Source organism: Petaurus breviceps, unplaced genomic scaffold (genome assembly GCF_028583685.1).
Source record: "Petaurus breviceps papuanus isolate PSGF00001 unplaced genomic scaffold, PetGlider_PUasm1.0 90845, whole genome shotgun sequence".
Taxonomy (NCBI): Eukaryota; Metazoa; Chordata; class Mammalia; order Diprotodontia; family Petauridae; genus Petaurus; species Petaurus breviceps.
The window spans coordinates 20,716,219-20,733,608 of record NW_027187359.1 but is presented as its reverse complement, the minus strand read 5'-3'; the positions used below and the strand labels follow the sequence as shown (position 1 = coordinate 20,733,608).

Below are 17,390 nucleotides of genomic sequence, written 5' to 3'. Positions count from 1 at the left end.
GACATTAGTCTCAAAGTATATATCAAGCCATTAAAGTCTGCCGTGGGATTCAATGCAATACAGGGAGAGCTGTGATAAGTTTTGTAAAAATTTTAATTGTGATGTAGTTCTCATATGCCTTCATTAATCCAAGAAATTAGTGTTTGCATATTTAGTAGGCCTAAATAGTTCCAACTTGCCTTTGAAGTAAACTCTATAGGCCTAACTCTCCCCTATCCTGGCTTCTTTCTTCTAATCCACTTCTGCCGATGATCATGATAAGTATCTTTGCTTTCTTAGTGATATTATCCTTTCCCCTAGGAAATGGAATTTTGAAGCAAAAGAAAAAAAATGTATGTGTGTGTATGTATACACACACATTACAGAGAAATTGGGAGAGATGAGAGACAGAGAGAGAGAGACAGAGACAGAGAGAGACAGAGACAGAGAGAGAGAGACAGAGAGACAGAGAGAGAGAGGGAGGGAGAGAGAGACAGAATATATTTTGTTTAGAAAAGTTCTCTTTGTACTTAAGTGGCCCAATTGCAAGTTCTGCCTAAAACCATTGGGATTTCAGGATGTGATTAGGAAATAGAATTTGATCTTTCATGTGCTAAATGGACACATAAAAATAAGTAGGATTCCAGTAAATCCTTTAAGCCCTGAGGAAGATAACATCAGTATACTGAGTCACCAGTGATGGAAACTGACCAGGGCCACTATGCTCCGTGTAATCAGAATGCTTGCAGGACTTTATCTCATTATAGTTATTGTTTAGTTTACTTGTTTCTCTGCACAGACACATGAAATGGAAAAACGCCCTTCAAAATATGTAAAAAGTTCCCATTCTTATCCATTTCCAAGGTCAGGGAGCAGGTCAGCCAACCATAGCTAGTAAACATCTACTGCTGAGCTGCCCTAAAGTGAAATGGATTGTCTTAGGACATGGTGGGTAGAGCTATAAAGAGAAACTTTTTTACCTGGATGCAAAGCAAAACTGTTATGGTTATATGTGTGTATATATATATATATGTCAGTGTAGGAGGGAGATGGCAACAATCACGCAGAGGACTGTCTCTCAACGTTTGCAGGGGACAGTCTAGTTCTTGTCTTTACAGGGGCATGAGGAGGGGGAGAAACTGGACAAAGAGAGGTGTCTCAGCATCCTAGGGAGGACAGTGCTGGCTGGCAGATGATCTTGAGGTGGAGTATGAGGATTTTGGTCACTGTGGGAAGCAGCTGACTTTCCCCAGGAAGAAGTTCCTCTCATTCCCTCTAGATACTGGTGCCCTGTGTCAAAGTCCCATTTTCCTCATGATAGTTTCAGCTCTGGTAGTAGGTCTTTCCTCAAGGAGGTTTTCAAGTGGAGAGTGGATGACTCCTTAATACTTATATCGAGAGGGGATTTTTGTTCAGGTACCAAATGAACTAGATGAGTGTTGATGCCCCTGTCAGCTGGGACTCTAATTCTGTAAAATAACATGAAATAATATGTGGGGCACATAATGTTATACTTCATAAGCTGAGTTAGTTTTGACCTTAAAAAAAACAAAAACAAAAAGAACAACTGAGATTTTCAAAGTAGCATGCTCCAAATATGCAAATTCACTCCTGGAGCAGTTTTAGCTTATGTTACACAATCTAGCAACCAACAACTAAACATATGAGAAAAAAGAGAGAAAAATAGGGTGTATGATAACAATAAATATTTACTGAGGACCTATTATGTATAAGGCACTGTAATAAGATTTCATGGGCAAGGGGATGCCAAGTAGAATATAAAATATTCTTGGAAATATGATATCTAACACAATGATTCTGATTTTTTTGCTTGTAGCACAGGAATATTCTTTGTTGAGAGGAATCATGGCATATTATAGGAGAATAAGATATTCATGCACGTACATGTGATTATAAGTGAATGTGTTATTACCATTTAGGGGAGACTCAGATGCAGTTGCATGTATAAGTTCCATTTCATGGTACACTTGTAGGATGCTATGGAACAAATACCATTTGAGAACTATTGATCTAATACTTTAATATTTTAATAACATGAGAACTAATTCTCCTATCTATACAAGTAATCATCTCTCCATGTCTCAGGAGATGGGGCTTAAGTTCCCATGACTAAAAACATTCTCATTTGGTAGCCAACATTCTGTTGCTGAGTCTTTAGCTAGGCCAGTCCTTGGGTGATACACATATAGGCCAGTGTTTGAATCTTGTCTAACTTGGTAGGACCTGCCAGTGATTTTGTTCTATTTAAATAGCCTTGAAGAGTCTCTGGTAACCACCATCCTACATTGAGGTATCTGAGTAGCACTTTAGTAGAGGAAGACAAGTACAGGTAGAAAAAAATACTAACGATCCAAGCTGGGATGGTCTAGGAGGAGGTGGAATTTGAGCTTGGCCTTGCAGAATGGGCAGGATTTTCATAGACAGAAGGACTAGAGAGGGCATTCTATATGGGCAGAAAGTGATGGAATAAAGTAGGAAAGTACAAGGTATCTTCAGAGAATGGTGAGTCGATCAGTTTGTGTGGGAAGAGAGTTCATGCTTAATGAACAGCTACAGACAAAGCTAGACTGGGAGGTTGAGATTAGATTGCAGAGGTTTTGAATAGCAAGGTAAGGAGTTTGTACCTCAATGTGTAGGCAATAGGAAAGTACTGAAGGTTTTTTGAGGGGAGATATAAGAAGGGTAACATGGTTAGAGTAGTAAAAGCATCAGTTGGAGATCAATGTGTAGGATGTGGAGAGACTGAAGCCAAGGAGATCAATTAGGAGGCTGTAGCAGTCTAGGTGAGAGGTCACCAAGGAATTAGAGTAGTGGTAGTAGGAAAGGAAAGGAAGGGACATATATAAGATATGATGGAAGAAATAATATAATTACATTCTTTCATTCATTATTGTCTCATTTGCCTCATCTCTAAAACTAGGTTATACAATTCTAGAGGGCAAGAACCATATCTTATGTTTTGTATTGCCCCCACACCATGCTGAATACACTCAAGAAACACTTTTTTTTCAATTGAACATCTGATACTCTGAGGATGACTATCATAAAAGCTATCACTTTTATCTTGCAATACTCATTCTAGTAGAAAGAATGATAGAAATAACAAGTGGGTAGTGGAGCCCAGAACTATCCAGCAGTCTTGGGAGAGGTGGGAGAAAACATATGGGAGACATACTAGAGGCCAGCTTTGATGCTTTTGACAGAATGGCTATAAAGCTGCTTCTGGTGCACACTGCTGGCATTTGGTCCAGCCAAGCTAAGCAGAGAATTACTATGCCTCTTTCCCTTGTGAGATACTGCAAGCTCACAGTCGGCAATGTCTTAGGGGAAATATGAAATCTTTGATTGATGAGGAATTGACTTAAGTTTCTATGGCTGACTGGAGGGACCACCTGAGGCCAGCATTATGATGGCATGTCACCAATCTCTCTCTTGCTGCATTTTCTTTTATTTTTCTCTTTCTCCTTTCCACTCACACAATAACTACCTTTTTCAGACCCTCATCACCTTTGCCTAGATTATTGTAATAGCCACCTAATTAGTTTTCATGCCTCAATTCTCTCACCACTCCAGTTTATTTTAGATGATTTTGCAAAAGTAATTTTCATTAAACATAATCCAAAAATATGATTCCCCTACTTGATTAATGTTAGTGACTTACAATTGCCTCTAGGATAAAATACTAACTCTGGTGGTTTTTAAAGCCTTATACAACCCAGCCCTATACCATCTTTTCCAGGCTTATTGGATTTTACTCCTCCTCTCATACTCTGTGATTTGGCAAAGCTGGCCTTGTCTCTGTTCTTCATACATTACACCTCATCTCCCATTTCCATGCTTTTGTACTGATCATCCCTAATCCTTTCCTCTGCCTCATAGAATCCCTTTTTTTCTTTTGAAGTGCATCAGGGGTTTGGCATAGTACCTGTTTTTTGTGAAACTGACAACTGAGTCAAGAAATGAGAAATATACTAATAGCATAATGCATTGGAATATAGTTAAATACAAAAGCAGCTAGGTGTTGTAGTCAATGGAGTGCTAGACTTGGAGTTAAGAATACACAAGTTCAAATCTTTCCAGAGATTCTTAGCTGTCTGACTGTGGACAAATCACTTAACTTCTCTCTACCTCAGTTTCCTCATCTGTACAATGAAGATAATAATAGTACTTATGCCCTAAGATTGTTGTGAAGACCAAATGAGATAATTATAAAAGTGTTTTGCAAACTTTAAAGGGCTACACAGATGCGAGCTATTATTTCCTCTGTGGGTTTACTCCAGATTTTCTCTACCATGCCCCCTGTCAGGTACCTACTTCATCTCTCCTCTCCTCCCCTTTATACCTTTCCAGCTTCCTTTTATGTGATGTCTTCCCTCATAAGAATGTAAGAGCCATGAGGATAAGGACTATCTTTCTTTCTGCTTGTTTTTATATTCGTAGTGCTTGGCAAATGGGTAGGTAGGTAGCGCAGTGGGCAGAATGCCCTGCCAGGAGTCAGAAAGACCCCAGTTCAAATCTGGCCTCAGACATAGCTGTGTGAACCTGGGCAAGTCACTTAACCCTGTTTGCCTCCGTCTCCTCATCTATAAAATGAGCTGAAGAAGGAAATGGCAAACCACATCTTTGCCAACAAACCCCCAAATCAGATATGATTGAACAATCAAGTGAACACAAAAAGCACTAAGCCAAGTGCCCAGCACACAGTAAGTCCTTAATAAATGCTTGCTGACTGATCAGTTGTTTGACTTACCAAGCCAGAGAGACATGAAAGAAACATAAGGAGGTAGCGTGATATAGAAAGTGGAGGGTCTGAGTTATAGTACTGACTCTGACACTGGTTAGCAATACAGTTCTTACCAATTCACTTAATATCTTGGGCCTCAGTTACTTCATATGTAAAATGGGATACATTATACTTCAGGCTGACAAAGAGCATCTATTAAATGCCTACTATGTTTCAGTCACTGTAATAGGTAATAGAGATTTACAAAGACAAATATAAGATAGTTCTTACCCTCAAGGAACCTACCTTCTACAGATAGGGAAATTATGTCTACACAGTTAAATAAATACAAAATATATACCAAGTAAGCCCAAGTAATCTCAGGGCAGAGGAAGGGGAACATTAATATTTGGTGGTGGTGGAGAATCAGAAAAGGCCTCTTATAAGAGATAGTCCTAGAACTGAGCTTTAATAGGAGTTAGAGATTCCATGAGAAAGAGGGAAGGAAAAACGTCATTACTGTAAAATATAGAAGCATGTATGGGAAATAGCAAGTAGTCTAGTATGGCTAGAATATATAGGGTTTAGCCTAAAGCTAAACTTTATTTAAACTAATAATTAATTAACTAATAATAAATTAATTATTTAAACTAATAAATTTAAACTAAACTTTTCATTTCTTCTTCCACAAACTCCTATAGAAGGTCAGCTATACTAACTAATTGCTTGATAAGGATGCAAAAAAAAAGGAACAAAGGAAGATGGAAGAAAGACAGAGGAAGGAAAAGAAAGAAAAAACCGGCATCAATAGAACATTAAAAAACAAAGAATAAAACATAAAGAACTTTGGAAGGGGACACAAACAGGGCAATTTTGCTTCTATCATATAAAATTTAATATACACTTTAAACTATTAAAGCTAATAGCTACACTAAGACTTTGGGACATTCTGTGGAGTACATGAGGAGAAGTAATGTGAAACTGGTCTGGAAATATAGGTTGGAATCCAACTGTGGAGGACTTTAAATACCAAATACAGAAGTGTATATACACTTGTAAGACCAATTCTAGGGGCTGTTGTTGGGGTAGATGCTTTATAAAGCTTCAAGTATTATATCAATTGCAAAAAGGTAGGCTGCTCAAGAAGAAAGGAATCCCTTCCAACTGTGTAGATGAGGGGGAAAATTCAGTGAAAGAGAGAGAATTCAAAGGGGGCAGATGGATTTGGAGAGAATTAGTTCCAGGCACAGGTGGAAGATGATGTGAAAAAAATCTAAAAATAGGAGAGGGAACAATGAGCCTGGGAACCTTGAATAGTCCAGTTTGACAGAGATATAGTATATTTAAAGTTGGGCACCATGAAATAAACCTATAAATGTAGGTTGGAGAAAGATTGCGGAGGACCCTCAATGCCAGGCTGAGGGGTTTATTATATTTAACTTTGAGGGCAATGGGCAGCCACTAGGGAAGGTTTTTGGTTGGGGAAATTACATTATCAGACTTGTACATTAGAAAGGACTTGGCAAGAGACTGGATATAGGGGTGTAAGAAAGAGAACAACAGAAGATCTCAAACTTATGCTGAGTGGTACAGTACCAGTGCTATTATTATAGAGAAGTAAGGAAAAAGGGCAGGCTATAGTGCTGGAAGATAAGGAGTACATAGCATCATAGACTTTATAGCTGAAAGAGACCTTGAAGGCCATGTAGTATAATCCCCGCATTTTAAAGATGAGGAAACTGAGACATAGGGAGGTTAAGTGACTTGCTCAAAGTCACATAGTGGGCAGAGGTAGGACTTGAACCCAGGTGTTTTGGGTTCACTATATCATGTTGCCTCAGACATGCTGAGTTTGAGTTGTCATTTAGGTGGAGATGCCCAGAAGGCAGTTAGAAGCTCAGGACTGGAGCCCAGGGTTATAGAGAGATTAAGAGTCTTTTACCCCCCAGATCAATTTCTAGCCACCATTCACAGCCAGGGTAGTTTTTTGTGCTCCCGGGTATTAGTATGACAACGTTCATCTGATCTGTGGGGCATGTTTTCTTCATCTCAGGTTGCTCTATGCCATGCTATCTTTAGCTTTGTCATAAAAGCCAAAGCCAAGGGAGAGACCTTTTGTGTGCATTTCTCAAGCCATCATTTTGTATCCTGCTAACGGACTGCCATATGGTAATGTTTACCAGATCCACAAAGGCTTCTGACCCATAGTGATGCTTTGGAATATTGCACATGGTAATTACATCTCTGAAGTGGTAGTTCAGCTCTTCCATTGCCGTTGGGGGAAAATACTAGTTAGCAGGCATGCCCCCTAAAAGAGCTCAAGAGAACTGCTTTCAAGAGTTATTTATCTTCTATAATGGTAGGTGACAGGAAAGATATACATTAGGGAAAACACTTGGTTAGAAAGACATAGAGTGGGCCATGATCTCATCTTAGTGCTTCTGGTCATTTTATGGGATTTACCAGTTTTCTGTAATCATTGAAGCTGCAAATTAGGATGTCTCTTCCATATGAAACTCCTTGACCTATAGTGTGTGACATTCTCTGACTTCTTTTCTCCTAGAGGCTGTGGGATCTCTGATTGCCAAAGTGGCTAGATATCCTAAATGTGGTTTTATTGATTTGTTTCAGCTAAGTTGTAATTACCAGGGTCAAAACTGGCCTATACTTTTGTTTTTTGTCTTAAATTCTAAAGCACATGAGTAAGGCTGGTCTGCCATTGACTTCTGTTGCCTCCCATCCTCTCTGGTGCTCTGGAAGCTGAGAAGTGCCTGAGGGGCTACTTTTATCATCTGTCCCTTAGGTGTTGAATGCCAGGTACTATCCTAAAAGATCTAGCCAGACTAGAACACTGGACCAAATTGAATAGGTCAGTGCTCTTTCTATGTGATATGGAGGGAAAAGCACTAACCCTGGAGTCACATGACTTCAGTTCAAACCTTACTTTTTGATAATGTGGTTTTATTAAATCCATTCCATGCTCAGTGAAGGTGCTCCTCTTATCAATGACAACTCCTCCACTGTGACACATCCTCAGCAAGTCGTGTCCATGCCCTTCTCTAAATGCTTCCTAGAGGATCAGGCCCACATGTAGGGCACAGTCTTTGGGGAACCTCCCTACCCATCTCTTCTGCCTTACTCTTATCATGTAGCTGACTCACCTCCTTTTCTGAGCATGTGTGTCTTTGGTGGTTTTCCCCCCTCCCCTTTGGTGGTTTCTTGTATAGAACTCAATGTGGTTATATGCTGCCGCCTAGTTATAACCACCTCAATTGCTCTTTGGGTTAAGGATTTGGAGTCGTCTGATGATCTACATTCAAATACCTCCTTTATACATTACCACCTTTATGACTTTAGACAATTTGCTTAACTGGGTCTCCGTTTCCTTATCTATGTGATGAGGGGATTGATTCTGGAAAGCAAGTCGAAATTATGCTAACAAAGTAACTAAAATATCTATACCCTCTAATCCAGAGATTCCACTTCTAGGTTTATATCTTTAAAAAGTCAATAATAGAAAAGAAAGGACTTTTAGAGGCAAAAGACAAGGGATACTATGGTGGAGAAAGGCAACAAAATGGAAATAAAGTAGATATCCATTGATAAATGGTCATTGGTAAATGACTAAACAAGTTGTGATACATAAATGTAATGGAATATCACTGTATTGTAAGAAATGACAAATATGATGGATCAGAGAAACATGGGAAAACATGAACTGATACAAAGTAAAGCAAACAAGAAAATAATACATATCCATGACTAAGATAAAGTAAATGGAAATACCACACTTGGCCCCCAGAAAGAGATATAAGAATGTATCTCTCTCCCTTCTATGCAGAGGTGGGGGAGGAGTGTTTATGGATGGGGGTCTATGGAGCAGTACATGTTAATATCTGGCTTTATTAATGTTTTAATGTTGCTGAATTGTCTATTTTGTCTTTTTAAATTTTTTGTTAATAAGATATGACTTTTGAAGGGGAAAGAGGGAATGTATACATTGGAAAATGTAGCTGATTAAAAAAACAATAATATTTTTTTTAAATCAAAGGGTTGGACAATATCAGAGATCCATAAACTTTGTTTGTGTCATGGACCCCTTTGTCAGTTTTGGTAAAACCTATGGGCCCCTTCTCAGAATAGTGTTTTTAAATTATTGAAATAAATGTTAAATTTAAGTTGGAAGTTAACAAAAATAAAAATGTAATTTTTTCCCCTCATCTAAATTCATGAACCCCCTGAAATCCAGTATTAAGAACACCTGGACTCTGATCTCCAAGGTCTCTTTCAGATCTAAAACTATCATCCAAGTTCCCTAAATTAAAGAAAAATGAGGCAGATCTACGTTAAGGTAAAAGAGTCTTGCCAACAAATGTTCATGGAGGCCACCTGTACCATCTCTCACTCTTCAGTGACTTTCATTTAGTTGGTCATTGGTTCTACTAATGATTTTACCTTAGGTTTGTAGCTGTATAATGAGATGCAATGCATCCCTTTGGTCTTGTCTTTAGGGCCACCACTGGCCAATTGCCATGAAGTGATTTCTTCCCTCTCCTATTTGCTCCCATACATGGTTTGTTGAGAGAGGAAATGAATAGCTAGCACGCACAGCATAAGTAAAATATAATCATAGCACAATTATATCAATAATAATAACAAGGGCTAAAAGGACATATCATTTGTCTTTTTTTTTTTTTTTGGCCTAAGCTGGTATCATCTACCCATCCAAATAGTTAATTGCAAAGCTCCAATGAAGAAGCTTGACCTATGTTGCTGTAGGCTGTCTTGGGTTGTCAAGGGCTCACATATTAATGATATCAGACTTCTGTTATCTCTGCCTCGCAATCACCCTTTCACTTTTCATAATGCAGAACTTCTCACTTCCAAAGGCAAAAGCCAGTCTGAGCAAGCTGACTTTCTCTTTTAAATCCAATCCCTGCGGTGAATGTTTTCTAGCAATGAGAGCCTAAGAGCAGGCTCTCAGGCTAAGAGCAGATCTGCCAATGACCCAGTAACCTGGGAGTTGTATTCAGACTTTACCCCAAGGGCTAGTTTTTCTTCCTTTCTTTTTTTTTTTTAATCTGAGGGAAAAGAATGTCAGGCTAGTATAGATCACCTCAGGGATGATTTTATGAATTTTTTATCACATGCCCACACAAAGCTTTCTCTTTTCCCTTACATAAACTCAGGGAAAGATTGTAGGGGGAAAATAGTATGTATTAACTCTGCAGAGAAACAAGTTACAGTCTTGTCAATAAGGAGACCTTTATCATGGAAAGTGATTTTCTGAAACAGTGTGTCATGGGGGGGCAAGATTACACCTGTGACAAGCCACTAACCTAAGTCCTTGGGGTGAAGATAAATGCTTTCCTTTGGGAATGCCTGCCTGATGTTCTTAATGATTAAGTATTGCTCAATATCTTCTCTGTGGCATCTTTCTAATGAACCCGTTCAATGTTTCTCAAGCCAAAAGACAGTCCAAGGAAGTTTGAGGCTTTTCATTTTTCAGGAGTTCAAAATCAAGGAGAAATAGAACAATGACTTCCCTTTCCCTGACTTTCCTCTCTCTTAATACTTGCTAGTTGGGTGACCATGGGCAAATTATTCTCCTAATTTTCAACTCAAATGTGGTAAAATCTTGGGGAAAGGTTGAGATGAGTCAACTGAATACAATAATGACTTAATGAGCTCAGTGCTAGGGAAATAATCTTGGGCAGTGGCTGTGACACTTGCCTAGGAAAAATGTATCGCACTTTACTCTAATCCTACAAGGATTTTTAGGAGCCTACTCTTCACCAGGAAGCTAATTATATGAAGACCAAAAAAAAAAAAAAAAAAAAAAAGGAAATAGTTTCTGCCCTTAAGGTTACATTGAATAGATACTGTTTCGGGATTTAATTAGAGAAAGCGAACTACTCTATTTAACTAATTGAAGCTAATTCTCATTTATTCAACCAATGTTTTAGTGAGCTCTTTGTAAAACACAAGTAGAGCCATAGCTAGGAATTCTGGGTCTAGGAGGCTAATCTCAGTTGCTAAAGGGAGACCTGGGAAGAGATCTTGGGACTTCAGGACCTAAGATCTTATAGGAGTAGGAACCTCCTGTGGGACAAAGACAAAGACCTGGGGACAATCTTGTGGATGGAAACTGCTTCTGTAGAGGCATTTCTAAGGGAGGTAACTCATTGAGATTGAGTCAAAGAAAGTTCAATGGGGATCCTGCCTCTTACCCCCATTGCCCCAACTTTTATATGAGCCACTTTGAAGCCAGGTTCAGCTGCTCAAATAGTTTGGTTCATGTTTCCTAAGGTCCAGGAGGAGGTGACAGGCAAGGGACACAATAGTGGAAAAAGCAAGCAGGAGACAGCTCTGTAAATGATGAGACCCTTAGGGCTTAGCACAGTGCCTGCTACATAGAAAGCACTTAACAAACACAGGTTTATTGATTACAAAGGCACCAGGCCAGACGCTAAGGCTATGCAGCATTAAATAAGACACCCAAGGAATAGGGTGATAAGATGCACTCAGATGACCATAAGACAATGTAGCATATGGTAAGCCCCACAACAGAAATATGAATGCACTGCCAAAGGAGTTTATAAGAGGAGACATTATTTGGTTGGTAGGCAGGTAGGAGGTGAGAGAAGGCCTCATGAAGGAATTCTTGACTCTAAGAGGCAGCGCAGGAAGGAATGGGTAGAAGCTGCAGAGAGGCAGATTTCAGTTTTATGAGTATTTCAAGCAGAGCTATCCAAAAGTAGGACACTTAAGTGGATGAGGTTCTCCCATAGAGACAGGATACAAGGTAATGTAGCAGTTATCCCTTCCACATTGCAGGGGTTAGGAGTGCCCCACAATCTGGAAAATCCACGTAAAATTTTTTGGCCCTTGCTTCATACTAGAGAAGAAGTCTGAATTATTATGGTATTAAAAGATAAAATATGTTGATATTATACAGTAATACACATATATTTTATGCATTTCTGAGTTTCTAAACTTTTTCTATATTGTCTGCTGGCCTCCATGTATAGTCTGCAGCTTCTGCAAAACTCCCTCAAAATTCCTGTTTAATTTCTTGTGCTGACCTGTTATATATATTGAAATCACATTGGAGAAAGTCACACTATGGAAGGAATAATTGCAGAGAGAGCAAAAGGTTTATGGGAAGAGGACCTAGTTTTAAATCCTACCAAGGACACTTAAAAGCTGTGTGATGGAAGATAAGTTATTTAACCTCTGAGCCTCAGTTTCTACATCTGTAAAATGGGGATAATGATAATTGTACTTCCTACCACACAAAGTTGTTGTGAGGAAGGTGCCCAGAAAATCTGAAAGGCCTATCTAATACAAATTGCTGTGAAATCCGATGATCTTATGAGCACTTATCAGGGATGATATATAGTGGATTCTTGTTCAGATATAGATGGACTATGAAATTTGTATTTTCTTGTATTTACTTTTCTATATGTCATTCAAATATGTATGCAGGTATATACTGCTTTCCCCAGTAGGATAAAAGCTCCATGAGGGAGAGGTCAGTTTCATTTTGTCTTCGTATCCCCAGCACCTAGCACATAGCAGGACTTAATAAATGTTTACTGAGTGATTGGCTAAAGGACTGTCTGAGGCCTCTTATACTCAATAATTTTAGAAATAAATGGTATTTGAAGTAGGCCTTGAAAAATGAGTAAAAACTGGGTAAGAACAGATAGAGAAAATAAGGACATTCCTGGCAGAGAGAGGTGCATGATCAAAGGCATGGAGGTAATTCTCCCTTTAAGTAATTAATTCTCCCACTGCTTTGTTTGAAGATTTCATACCAGAGAATCCCTAGTAGTTAGAGCAACATGGTCTGCTTGTGAGGGAAGTCAGTTCCTGGTTGTTCTCTCCTTCTTTACAAAGATGCATGAAAAGTTATGTTATCTAGTGCTCTACTAGTTTTCTTTAAGAGAATTAGACGAGTTAAATGGCTTTGATATCTATTACTTATATATGATATATTTATATATATTTATATGATATAATGATATATTTATAGAGATTTTCAAAATAGCCTTACAGCAGGGTCTATAGAAGGGGTGAGGAATCTTCGGTGCTTGGATGCAGTCTTTTGCCTGAGTCCAAGTTTTACAGAACAAATCCTTTTATTAAGGGAATTTGTTCTGTGAAGTTTGGATTCTGTCAAAGGGCCGCACTTGAGGACCTGGAGGGCCACATGGGGCCTCAAGGACACAGGTTCCCCTCTCCTGACTCTTGAGCCAAATAGGAAAGCCCAACCGGAGTAATCTGCACTTTGTCCAATCTTGAATGGAATTCAATAGTGTTCTTTGAGGATTTTCACAAGGCTGTTGCTTAAGAAACATATGTTTAATTGAATTGAATCAAACCTAAATGTTTTTATTTAACTGAGTCATGAAGCTAACAAAAAACAACTCAAAGCTGTTTGATTTAAAAAAAGTGTCAATTTGAATCAGATATATGTTAATATATTTTCTCAAACTATTAGCAATATGAGAAGCAGCATTGCATATAGGATAGAGAACCGACCTTGAAATCAGAAATACCTGGGTTCATGTTCTCCCTTTTTACACAATATTGGTGATATGACCTTAGGCAAGTCATTTAACTTCTTAGCATCCCAGGCAAGTCTCTAAGACTATAATTCTTATATGGGGCAGCTAGGTGATATAGTGGATAGAGCACTGAGTTTGAAGTCAGTTCTGAAGCCTGAAGATGAATTCAAATCTGGCCTCTGACACTCACTAGGTTTGAGACTGTGTGAAAGTCACTTAGCTCTGTTAGTCTCTTCATCTGTAAAATCGGGGTAATAAAAGCACCTATCTCCCAGGATTGTTATGATGATCAAATGAGATAATATTTGTAAAGCATTTAGCACAGTTCCTGGCACATAGTAAGTACTGTATAACCGCTAGCTATTATAATTTATAATCATATGTTGTAAAGCAGATGTCAACCTATATTAGTAAAGAAAATTCCCTCATAGGGAGTTCCCTTTATGAATGAAATCACAGGTCTGGTAAAAAAAAAATGGAAGTAGATTCCCTCAAAGATCTTATTTTGATGCCTCCTCTTTCTGTCTAAGTAGCAATGAGCTCTTAAAGGTTATTCCATTAGAATACCACCTCTCAGACCTGACACCTTAGAGGCATCTAGTATAACTCATCCTCTTACCCATTTTAGAGATGAAGAAACTGAGGTCCAGAGAAGTTAAGTGACTTGTTAAAAAAGCCACTATTGGGTAATAAGCTATAATGACTCAATTCAACAGGAGGAATTAGGTTTGTTCCCTTTGACTCTAGAAGGCAGAAACAGGAACTATGTATGGAGTTTTCAGCAACACAAATTTAGGCTTGATGTCAGGAAATTTAGTCTTGATGTTGTATGGCAGTGAGACATGCACTATGATAGTTTCTGCAGGAATAAAAATGAAATTCACACAGTTAACAATAGAGAAGTATATGGTGGGTGTGAGGCAGCTGTAACATCTAATCAATAAGGTACTTTAGAGAATAAGAATGAGTTATCATCAAGGAAATGAATGATAGCAAGAAAAAAAAGTGTTGATAACATAGTGAGGATTAAGGATTTCCTTTTGATGTCAGAAGAAAGAGAGGATTGCCTTGGGTTGGCTCCCTGTGGTGAACTTCTGGAAGCATACAGGATAGAAAGGAATTGATGGGTTGCAATTTGCATAATTAGAGGGAACTTTTAAATCAATGAGATCTTGGATCCATTTGAGTCAAGAAAAGCTCCCCAACAGTTAATTTTTAATTAATTAAGCTACCCCAAAGTAGAATGGCCTCCACTTCATTGGAACTCTTCAAGCAAAGGTTGAATTATCCATTGTTGAGTAGGTTGTATTAAGGATTTGTTTTCAAGCATATATTGAACTAAATAGTCACTGAGGTCACTTCTAACTATGAGAGTTTGCAAATTCTCTGCATCATTAATAACAAAAATAAAAATAATGGTAATAGTGGATATCTATACGGTTCATTAAGTTTTACAAAGTGCTTTATAAGTTTTGTCATTGGACTCTCCTTGTACTCAGCACAATATGTAGCCTGACACACAGTAGGAGTCTGCTGAATTAAATTGAACTAAGTTCAGGGAAACTCATCATTTGAAAGATGAGATCATAGGTTCATATATTAGACCTGGAAGGGCCTTGGAAGCTTACTGTCATGGGTTGTGAGGTCAGTTTTTTTGGGGGGGAGGCAGGGTTAGCATAGAACCAGCAGTGAGGGTACAGTGTAAATAATCCTGGATTCAGAGTTAGAGGACCTGAGTTCAAATTTTGTCTTTAGACCAAATAACTTTGGTCAAGTCACTTAACCTGTCTTCCTATCAGTTTTCTCATGTTTAAAATGAGGATACACTGGATGACCTCTAAGATCCCTACCAGTGCTCAGTTTATGGTTAAAATATTTCTGCATTTCTAACATTTCTAGGTTGGTCTTAAGACAGCAGTCTGTTGCCGGACCTACTCTTGGAGTCTTCTTTCCACAGCACCACTTTGCTTACCCGTGCACAATTCATAAACTATCTCAATCAAACAGTCAACATTTGTTGAGTACCCAGTATGTGCTGGGCTCTGGGAGCATAAAAACCAAAGGGAGTTTGTACCTTCCTGCTGTCTTAGTAACATATATATTTTTATTATATTAAAATGGAAAGCAAACTACACAAAGCACAGAAATCTATCCAAAAGAAGTACTTGTTTGGAATATGAAGTTTTTATTTCTTCAATTTTTTTCCCCACATGAATAATTTTATAAAATTTATATAAAAGTCTAAATTCTATTAGCTACTTAATAACATGAATGAAGAAAATGGGGCTTTGGGATCGATCATTTTCTGTGTTCCTGGTGAGGTATGTGCTTTCATTACCAAGATGCAATACAGACAAAGCCATTTGTTTGACATATTCCTCAAAATGAAGCTTAATCCCCAGGAGCCAGTCCATGGCAATTAATAATGAAGCATCTGTAGCTTTACAATTCTTAGGCTGACAGAAAGGGGGGAATTTAATTAATCAAATCAAAGCTAGTAGTTTAGCTTACATAGGATTATAGATTGAGAATTGGAAGGGACCTTATAGGTCACTGAATCCAACCCCTCCATTTTCCATATAAGGAAACCGAGGCTCAGAGAGGTTAAATAACTACCCTCAGTTTATATAGGTATGAAATGGAAAAAAAAAGCAAGATTTGAACACAGGTCCTCTGATTTTACTGCTTCCTCTTCTAAAGTAATGCTCAAGTTAACATTCAAAGAAAACATACAAAAAAATTTCATTTGATCATGATCTGCCCGAGGATATCTTCATCTTGCCAGATCAAAAATTAAATAAATAAAAATAATAAATTTTAAAAAATAATCCCAGAAAATACTAAACCTGTTTCAAAAATCACCATCAAAATGCCCTGGTTTATTACACTGAGATGTGATGACAGAATGCCATTTTTTAAAGTGCTCATACTTTTTAAATGATTGCTATGGCCAAGTATGTATAACTGTGGTTTTACAAGATACCTTAAGAAAACTGTGAATTCCATTTTCTAATAGATGCTGGCCCTATTGCCCTAGAGTGTTAGGAACCCGTTATCAACTCTCATTATTTGGGCTGATTCTTTCAGCTCCACATGAGCAGAAGGTATTTGTTTCATGTTTATACTGGTTTGACACAAATCATGCTTTAAGAGATCACATATCCTGTCTCCCCCTGAATAGTGGAGCTGCTATAGCAGACTTTAACAATGCCATTCATTCCCACAGGCTTATCCCTAAAAGACTATTCAGCCTAAAACACACACACACACACACACACACACACACAAACACACACACACACACACACACACACACACCATAAACAGAATTCATAAGCCAAATCCCATAAACAGCTACCTAGAGAAACAGACCCAAAGGAACCAATTTCACTTTTAGCTTATAGTATAATGATTATGATTTCCATTTCTGACATTGCTTTTCCTAATTAAATAGTCCATAAACCCAAACAAAGCATAAAGAGATGGAGGAAAAAAGGTAAGGTAAATAAATGTGTAAACTTCAGACCAATATTATATGGTTTCACTTCTCTTCACCACAAGCAGTTGGTTTAAATATGTGGCAAAAGAAATATATCGCACATGGCGAAAAAAAATAGATCCCACGTATCCAAGAACTGAATGTAAGATGCAATAATATACATATGTAGCATTACCTTCTTTCTAAAGGATTCCCTCTTGGGACCCTTAGTAATTTGCCAGTAAGGCCAACCAGTTAGTGCCACTGCTGCTGTTTCTTAATAACAAATACATTTTCATGATCTTCTAACAATGGAAAGCAAATTCTACACAAAGCCCAGAAGTTGAGCAGATAGACATACCTTGTTTGAAGTGTGAAATATTTTTCAATTTTTTTTCTACCACTCCGAAGGAATATCCTTTCCCCCCAAGCGTTTCTGCATCCCAAATTCCAGCTAAATTATCTTAAAGAAGAAAGAAACAAAGTAGAGATCTGAGCACCTTTTCTCTCTTCCTGAGAGTAGCTAATCAAACATTCCCCTTGGCCTCTCAGCACTTTGAAAGACACATTTTACACACACACACACACACACACACACACACACACACACACACAC

The 17,390-nt window shown here is 38.2% G+C and overlaps 1 protein-coding gene across 1 annotated transcript in view; it reads right to left on the bottom strand.

Moving 5' to 3' along the window:
* VIT (vitrin) overlaps positions 1 to 17,384 on the bottom strand; it is a 150,884-nt gene extending 133,500 nt beyond the window's left edge. Inside the window, exon 1 of the mRNA XM_069072196.1 lies at positions 17,136 to 17,384. The gene's annotated coding sequence lies outside the window, so the exon portion shown is untranslated. The remainder of the gene's footprint in view (positions 1 to 17,135) is intronic.
* Positions 17,385 to 17,390: the final 6 nt, after the last annotated feature.